This window comes from Balearica regulorum, chromosome 11 (genome assembly GCF_011004875.1).
Source record: "Balearica regulorum gibbericeps isolate bBalReg1 chromosome 11, bBalReg1.pri, whole genome shotgun sequence".
Taxonomy (NCBI): Eukaryota; Metazoa; Chordata; class Aves; order Gruiformes; family Gruidae; genus Balearica; species Balearica regulorum.
The window spans coordinates 8,831,742-8,841,118 of record NC_046194.1 but is presented as its reverse complement, the minus strand read 5'-3'; positions in this window follow the sequence as shown (position 1 = coordinate 8,841,118).

The window sequence follows — 9,377 nt, the reverse complement described above, 5'->3', positions numbered from 1 at the left end:
TATTTGCATATCTGTCCTTCTTCTGAAAGTCTAACTTTTAAAACAGCTGTTTTCATGTGTAAATGCAGTATTGCCTATTGAGGTTACAGGCCCACGACAATCTTACCACAAGAGAAGTGCGTACTTTTACAGTATGCCACTTAATCAGTAGTAACTCTGCATGTTTGTGTATTCTTAACTTTGTACGATGGGTAAGCTGCTTTGTATTTACCACTAGTTAATGACATGAAGTGACTGACTCACTGAAGGTTCCCATTCTCACCTTCCAAGAACTTTTTCTTTTTTTTTCCTTTTTCAAGAGCAAATTAATTTAGACTAAGGTACCAAGGGAGTGCAGAGTGTAATATAGTTACACTGCAGAAGAGCAGCTCCATCCAGGATGCACTTTAGAACCCTATAGATGTAGTGTAAGGGATTAACAAAACAAAAGATCCCTTGGAAAATGCTGGATTTGTCCAAATACATAACTGCCTAGAGTGAGACAGCAACACCTTTCAGTGGTTTTTAAAGTATCAAGAAATGTGATGGGAAGACTCTGTAGGAGGAAGGGTACTATTGCCCTATTTATGAAAATTTTATTTTCTAAAAACGACTACATGGTGTTATTTCATCACCTTAAACAAGGAGTCAATTGAATGAGTGTAGTAGGTATTCAGTGTGACCTCATATCCCCAGTCAGCACAGACTTAGCATCAAGAAAAAATTGTCATGCATCATCTTCAAATAGGAGTTGCCAAATGATCAGATGTTGTTGGTGACGTGTAATTATTGACAGTGTGATCCCATGTCCATCTTTGCAAAGGTTTCCCAAAGAGGTTAATTTAAGACTTTTATTATCAGAGTTGATGTTGGGAGCAGTTTCACCGCATGGCTTTTGATGCCATGGAAATAATTACTGGATGCACGTTGACTTCATTTGCTGTATGGTTTTTGTGTGTTACTTCAGTCAGCTGGGATCTCTGAAGGAAGCACAGGATTTTGTTGAGGAGTCTTCTCTGTCTGGTGGATGTAACTTCTCACTGAAATCTTGGAACACCTGTAGACATAGGAGCAGAAGACTTTCATTGTCCTCATACAGTGTGGCCTTGGGGCAGAGTAGTGAGTACTTAAGGGCTCTCGCGATCCCCACTCAGACAAGCTCTACTTACTTTGCCATATGTAGGAGATTTGCGGCACAGGCAAAACAACAATAGTTCTCCTCCTGCCTAGATCAGATACTCCAGATGGTAAATTACCTTCCAGTATCAAAGGGGGATGCCGTAAACTGTCTCTGCTTCCACCCTTCTGTTCAGAACTGGGGGTCAATAGTTTAAACTGGAAAATTAATGGCAAAGGGAAACTATTGGTGAGCTTCTAAAGGAAGGAGAGATCAAATTGTGTCAAGCTAATGTTGCTCCTTCTGCACCGAGGTAACAAGTGGTTACAGTTTTTACTTTAGGTGACTCTAATGACTTTCCATAAGAAAGTAGGGGAATGTGGTCTGACAACAATTTATAAGTGAGGTTATGAAAACCTCTTTGGAAAACCCTACTCAGAGTAATTATGAATCATTCAGTCTGACTGCAAGGATGTATTGAGTGGGATTCTCTACAGTTCTGCTCTGATGTGATGTTTATTGGTATTTTCATTAACAATTTGGATGATGTATGCTGCTTAAATTGTAGGGAGCACCAGACTTGAACTAACCACTGACTGAGTAGAAGACAATTACAATTCAAAATGAACTTGATAAATTCAAAAGTGTTAGAATGTGATTCAGTAAATCCAGGAATGGATTTGACTAATGCAGATCTGTGCCCTTCAGCAGAAGCAACGATAAGCTGAACAAAATACGGGACGGGCCAGGACAGGCTGCTCAGGTAGCAGTTGTACAGAGAAGTTCTCGTGTTAGAGCCAGTCACCAGCTGAACGTGATTCAACAGCATCCTGTTCCTGCGAAAAAAATATGTTGTGGAATGTATGAAGAGGAACATAGTCCGTAAGATACATGATGTGGTCCTTCTTCCTCATGATAGACAGCCTTTCTTGGAACAGGGTATCTAGCTGTAGGTACTGCACTTCTTGGAAAATGTGGAGCAGCTGGAGATAATCCAGAGAAAAGGACTGAGAGGGATAGCAGGATGGAAGATTGGGCTTGTTTCAAGGTGATGGGAGAGACATGTTTTCAAATCTGTAAGAGGTAGCTGCAAAGAAGGAGGAAATAAACACTTTCCCTCACCGCTGCTGGCAGGACAAGAAAAATAGATTACAGTGCAGCAGGAGATGTTTAGCTGAGAGATGAGAGTGAGCAGTTGGCCTTGACAGCAGGAAGAGTTATGCTCTGGAATACCTTTCCTCGACAGGTTGTGGAACATCTGGAATTTGATCTGTTAAAGAAAAAGTTAACGGGCATCTTACGGGGCTGGTGCAAACATGGGTTGGAGGTGCTGGGGATAAGGCTAACTCACACGCCCCCCAGCTTGTGTTTCTTACGCTGCTGCCCTCTTAAGTTTTCACACGGAGGCCCTCTGCAGGGGAGTTGGAGAACTGTTCTGGAGCAAAACCCGGCGCTGGCAGAGCTCAGCTTGACCTCAAGGCTCACAGCCATGCGTTTCCTTTTTCATCTTTTCTTTTAAAATAGCACTTGCAGTAATAACATCTGTGGGGAGACGGGCATGCTCTGGTGGAGTGGCCCACGTCTGCACAGTTGGTACAAACTTTCCAACACCACCCAGCGTAAGGCACTCTCCACTCTGCCATTTCATTTTTGGGAGTACTTCAGCACTCAACTTTGGGAGTGAGTATGTCCCCCACCTTGAATGTACATTTCTATTTCTATAAGCAAAGTGACAACAGTACTTTATATGCACATACATGTGGGATTAGTGCACACAACTCCTTGATGCTTCTTCATTGCATGCATACGTGCACTGGGATGATACAGAATTTGGAGTGGCTGGTCTCTTAACCAGTTATTGTGGCAGGAATCTTAAACCTTTATCTGAATTTTTGTCAGAGGTAGTCTCTTACTTTGTTTAAATCAAGTTCTCGGCTTTTATTTTTCCTAGAAAAACATTCCCACTGAGAAGAGAGCAACCAGGGCTGGTGCTGCCCTGCTCTTTATTCCCTGGATAGATATGCAGGTTGCTTGGCACATGTGCAGTACCCTGTTTCACAGTGCTGGCCAAAAAACATACCATATTCCCGTGCAAAGAGTCCCATCGAGCTCCCGCCTGCCAGTGGAGGGCATTACGGAGGCTTGGGGCAGGGGGAGGAAGAAACTCGCTCCCTAACCGTGTACTAAAAATAGACTGTGCAAACAGCTTTGCTGTGAACTTCCTTCTGGCATGCAGCCATGCAGCTGCCTTATAGCTTTAAGCCTAGATACCTCTCCAAAACAAGTCGTCAATGAAGTTAAACACAGTCAGCAACGCTTTTAATCTTATTACTCCCTGCTGTGTTGTATCAATTCTAGCTTCTTCCAGAGTGCAGGTAGCTTACTCGAGATCTAAGTTCAAATTTTTTTTACTTAAACCGCAGTTAAGACGGGCATTGGCAATCCCTGAAGTCTGCAAAGTTCAAAGCAGGGAGGAGGCCTTTAATCTAAAACTGAAATACTCGGGTGACACATCCAAAAAGTGCTTTTCTGCAGAGTAAGAACTACAGTAGCTGGGCTGCAAAAAGGTTTTTAAACTCTCCAAATGGCTGTTAACTAAACAACCTTAAATCCTGATGTGATGATACGAAATTGGCAGGTCAGTTCCTTAAATCAGACTAGTTTAGAAAGAATAAACACCAGACACAAGACTCTCTGGGCAGTTGGACTGAATGACAGAACTGATTCATTCAGGCCTTGAGGCCTGTGAGTTATTTGGTTTTGCCATATTTTTCCAGAGATTTTTACCTATTTATAGTGCCAACATTTTGCCCTATAATAAATCACGTCACATTCTTCTGTACGTTTTAACTGTGAAGACTGATGCTTCAATTTAAGCATCAAGCTTCCTTGTTCTTTGTTTCAATGGTTGTTGATTGTTCAGACATAACAAGATTCACATTTTCCTTTATCATGATTTCTCATTTGTAGCAAGAATATTTTCCAAGACCGTTATTAAATCTCTGGTTCATTTTGAGCTATTTCACAGGAATCACTGAAAACACAGTATTTTTGCATAGCTGTTTTTCCCCCTCTTGATTTTTTCTTGTCAAATACTCAGCTTTTATTTGAATCCTCTGTATCCAATTATCTGATTTGTGTGGCAATTAAACAGAAGATCAGTGCCATTGTACTTTACACTCTTTTTAAACTCTCATCAATAGCAGGACCATGCTAGTCTGTAAGTGTGTAATTTAAGATGTGCTTGGCAGGGGTTCAAAGAGAGAGGAGCTGTAGTCTGTCTCACTTCCCCTTGGAAAGCCTTTCTGATGCTGCCAAACAATATTTACACCAGAAGGGAACTGAATTTTGGGAAACTTTTCCAGACTCTGAGGAAACCAAGCAACCTGAGACTTAGATAAGCTTTGGTGAATTGAAAAACTCTTGATGCTATCACTGTGTAAAACTTGTATTAGCCCATCAGATATCACAGATTTACAATTTGAGGAGTGGATTTCAGTTAACAGATAAAATTAAGAGCAGTAGTTTGGCAAAAAGTGTTATTTGAAGTAAAATTCTCCTATTATCACCTCTGTTGAGCCCTTTATGATATCTTACATTTCTGCAATTACGGGTACAGGCGCTCTGTTCTGCAATTAACTGAACATACTGTTTGCTAAATAGGGCTAGAGTCTGGAGCCAGATAGGTTCAAAAGGCATCAAGCTTATTCTTTTTTCTGAGACCTTCAGCTTTCCAGCTGTCTGGAGAGAGAGTTCAGATGAGGTCCTGTTTGTCCCAGAAGAAAGGTGGTTTTCTCCCCTTGCTATGGGGCCTGGCAGTCCTTTTGAGAACAGGTGTCCCCCTTCCCATCCCTGTCTTGTGGGGTTTTTCGAGGACAGATTTCCGAAGGGTCAAGCAGGATTCTGGGTGGGTGACAGATAGTACACGGGAATTCTAGCTCCCCGCTGCCTGGTTGTTTACCTTGGGACCATATAAATTCACTTGTATCCCCTTTTAAACATAAACTGAGTTCTAAAAGCACTCTTCCACTGAACTGTCGGACTCTGCCCTTACCAAGCATCTCATCCAGTCTTGCACCGTTCACCCAAATCCAGATTCAGGGTCTGGTGTTACTCCTAGAAGAGCGTTTAATATTTGAGGATCTGAACAACCATTTTGCCAGCTCATACCATACAACTGAAGAGGTCTTGCAAAGCGGAAGGGAGTCCTGAAGTGCAGTTCCCTCCTGGCCTGGTGTGTGCTTCTTGTTTCTACTTCCTTTGTAATCTGCCCAGAGAAGATTTCTGAGATACTTGAACGGCTGCCACGATCTGCATGGGAGGCAGGGGCCTTGGCATGTGAGCTCTGCCACCTGATGCCTAGTCTGCACTGAGACCGTGCCAGCTGGACCTGCAAGCCTCGGCAAATACAGCCTTCCATCAGTGAGGTATCTGATCGGGCTGCTGCCTTGTGGTGTCTTGCTGGCTTTCCTCGTTCTTCTCACCTGTTGCTGAAACAGCCATACCACCTCCTCTTGCCTTCTCTCAAGTTTCTGTCCTCACGCAACAGACTGTTACCCCCTTTGTCCATGCTGCTATCCAGATTTTAATTTTTTTTTAAACAGTCCTTGCATCTGGCTCACCTGTGTGTGGCTGTACAGACACCTCTCCTGAGACATGTGATGCAGCTAGTCTTCTACAGCTTTTTAGAAATGCTTCCTGGGGTTTGCAGGTAGGTTCTGCACTCGGGTGCCTCGTGAAAGCAGATTAACCTGTTCATTCCTCAGAAAGCAACTGAGCAAGGGGGGGAACCCCACAGCTCTCGCTTACTCCCCCTTCCCTGGTAGGAAGATCTCCTGCCAGCACCAACCACCTGCATTTGGAGTCGAGCCTTCTCTTGGACTTCAGCTGAAGGTACGGTACAAGGAAGCTGCCGGTGCAGATACCCTGGGCTGCAGGGTTCCCTTGGTTTCTTGCTAGCACGCTTTCATCTAAAGGTTGACTGAAAAAACAGAGGTTGCGTTAACTAAGTTGTTGGCTAAAATAAGCTGCTCGACTTTAGCAAGAGCACTTCCTGTGCACAGCCCATCTCCCAGAACTCCTTTTATGCCTGTGTAGTCCTAGGAGCTTGCTGCATGTGCATGTTGCAATGTGGACATCTGTCTGCTCCTGTGCTCCTGGAGACCATTTAATTCTGAGTAAGCCAGCAGAGTAATGTGGCTGCCATCAGTCATATTAATTTTGGTAGGGTTTGCACTGAAATGTGTCACATAGAAGCTTCTGGGTCACCCAGGTATCTTGTTGATGCAAGTGCTGCTGAATGAGGGGAGCAGAAGAGTCTTCCTTCTTGCTGACACACAGAAAATGTACCTCTCAGTGATGCTTGCTGCCCAGTGAAGGAAGGAATCTGATTTTCATAACTGGTCTTGGCCCTGCTCTTCGTTCTACTTTGCTTTTGTAAGGGATTGCTGGGGACCTCAGATGACTTCTTCAGCATGAGAAGAGCAATGCGTGCAGTCAAAGGGGACGGGTGGGAGCAGCCAAAGGAGATCAGCCTGGGCTTTACGGTGTCCTTGCACCCGGGGTTTTCAGTGCCACGTGACAATGACAAGGGTGGTTCCCCTTGTGTGGCAGCAGGGACGCTGCACACGCTTGCAGCAAATGGTTAGCATAACAACTCTGAAGGCTGCTCTGCAGCAAGCACTGAGCTATTGCCACGTTAAAAAATAAATGTTTTTTTACCTTTTGCTGCGTGAAAAGTCAGCAACTCCATCAGGCCGCACTGTTCAGGGAGTCAAGTTGAGCTTAAAAACCAGCTGTTTCAAACAAAAAAGACAAATGCCTTCCAGGTAGTTACATTGCTCAGACTTCAACCTTTGTGTCAGGACAGGTTCAAACAAAACCAACGGCCTTGGGGAGCTCTCCAGATTTCAGGTATGCCTTCCTCCTCATCCATGCCATTCTCACAGCTCCCCTGTTCCTGGGGAGAAAGTTCCCTGGAGAGTGGGGAGAGGAGCAAGCCCAGACCCCAGAGCTGTTGGGGGGAAAGTGGGCACCCCATGTGCTTGGTCACGGCAGCGGGGCTGGGGCACCTCAAAGTCTCGGGTGCTCCCAAGGGCATAGGGCCCCACGGCACAGCACAGGATTGTGCTCACGGTCTGGCGGCACTGAGCCCACGCCAGTGACGGGATCTGCCTTTGCTTGTTTTCTGCCATTTTAAGATAATCCTTGTTTAAATTTCTGCAGGCCCTTAGGCTGGCTGGACCTTGGCAGCACACGGGTACTCAGTAAATCCCATCAGGCAGGACGTCGGTGTGTCTTTAGGTCTGCATAGTGCCAAGCGCCAGCCTCTCCGCTGTGTTGTGACAGACGCCGTGGCATGTCTGGTCCTGCTGAACCAGGACCACGAGGATAATTCTTAATGGATGTTTGCAAACAGAAGCCGGTAAATGCCATAAATACCAGCCCAAAGTGTGGCGTTGTCTGCAGCAATCCAGATCAGCGTTGCTGAGGATGGTTGACATGTGATACGCCAACACCGGATGTTTTGTAGCAATTGTGTAATTCTTGTGACAGCGACCATTCCTTGCACTACTGAAGAAAGTGCAAAATGTCTGTAATTCCTCCAAACCCCTGCCCAGAGTATGAAAGCATTTTTCCCATGAAGGTCGACAGAGGCAAAGATGTACATGGAAAAGGAAGTTACCTGCAGCTCCAGAGAAGGAGTGCATCAGGTCAGAGGCTTTGCTTATTTTCATTTTAATAAGTAAATTGTCATTTATTAGCCAAGCAGGGAGAGAAATCTTGGTAAACTCTCATCATCAGGGAAGTCCCAGTCTTGAAACAAGTAAGTAGATAGACACCACTTTCCAAAATCCATGGCAACTGTCACCACCGAGAATCACTTTGATGACTAATTTCTGCAAAAGTCAACAAGATGGAGAACAGGAATAACATTATTTTAAGAGGTATTTTGCAGCAAACAACATCTAGGAAGGGTGTATCTCTTTTTAAATGTTTTGGTAGATCTGACTTCCTCTCCCATTTAAAACTTTAGGCTAGAAAAATAATTTTAGGCTATTTAAAATACTAATCAAAGTGGAGGGAGCTGGGATGAAGATGGGATGATGGCATGCTAAATTCACGTTCTGGTGAACACTCTATATGTCATTTAATGAGATATTCCTTTTGTGATTTTCCTCTTGATTAAAAATGTTGGTGCTCATCTCAGGACCAGTTTAATATGCTTTGAATTCTCAATTTTTTTCCATTCTGTCTGCACAGACTAATTTCTGTTCAAAAATGAGTCCTGCTGGTCTCAGCTGTTAATCTCTTCAAAAAAATCATTGTGCTCTTTGCTTTTTTAGGAGGTTTGTCTTGTGAAAAAAAAAAAAAAACCCAGCAGATAAATTTTGCTAAGTCCCTGTGAGTCACCCAGCAGCAATGGCAACACTGGGAGGAAAAAATGGGGGGGAAGAGGAGGATTGGTGAATGGGCGGTGACCTGAAGATCTGACTCAGAGCACACTATTTCAAGTGTTTCCAAACGACAAATACGCAGTTGTTATCTCCAGGTTTCCCGCCACTGCGGGATGTCATTACCAAGGAAGTTTTTAAAAAAACTGTTGATAAAGTTACGTACGACCGACGCTCACGCAGGTCATAGTTCACTGGGCCTGAGCACTGAGATATGCCTGACTGGCAAGAGAGGATAAAATAATTATGAAATTGGGAATCTACTCAGAGACAAAACGTATTTATTGAATAGTTTGCCTTCTAAAAAACTGCGTATACCAGAGGAATCAGAACATTGGGTCTCCCACCTTATGCATCACCTAGCCAGAAAATGCGGAGCTCCCAGATACCCCTGAACCCCCTCCCTTCACCCTGCCCCATGAACCTCAGTGGCTCCCATACCAGCAAGAACAAAACCGGTCATCTACTAAATCTGTCACTGATCTCAGCTGACCAACTTCCTGTAATATCAGCAAATATTTCTGCTTTTGTAAATCTGTTCTTCCCTCCATAACGGGGTGCCGGCAGGACCAGGAATGCTTTGGATCTAGAAATGTGCTGGCTGGCAGGAGGAACAAAGAAATTGCTCACCCAGAAGGCCGAAACAGGACTAATGCTTTTGTCCGCTGGGGAGAAATCATACAGAAGTCAAGCCAACAACTTTTGCGTGTGATCAGAAAGGTGCTGTTGGATGCTGCTTTTAATGGCAGACATTGATATCGTTCATTAACGAGAAATGTCTTCAGTAACTAAAATAAAATCAGATCCTGTGGTTGAACGGTCTCGCA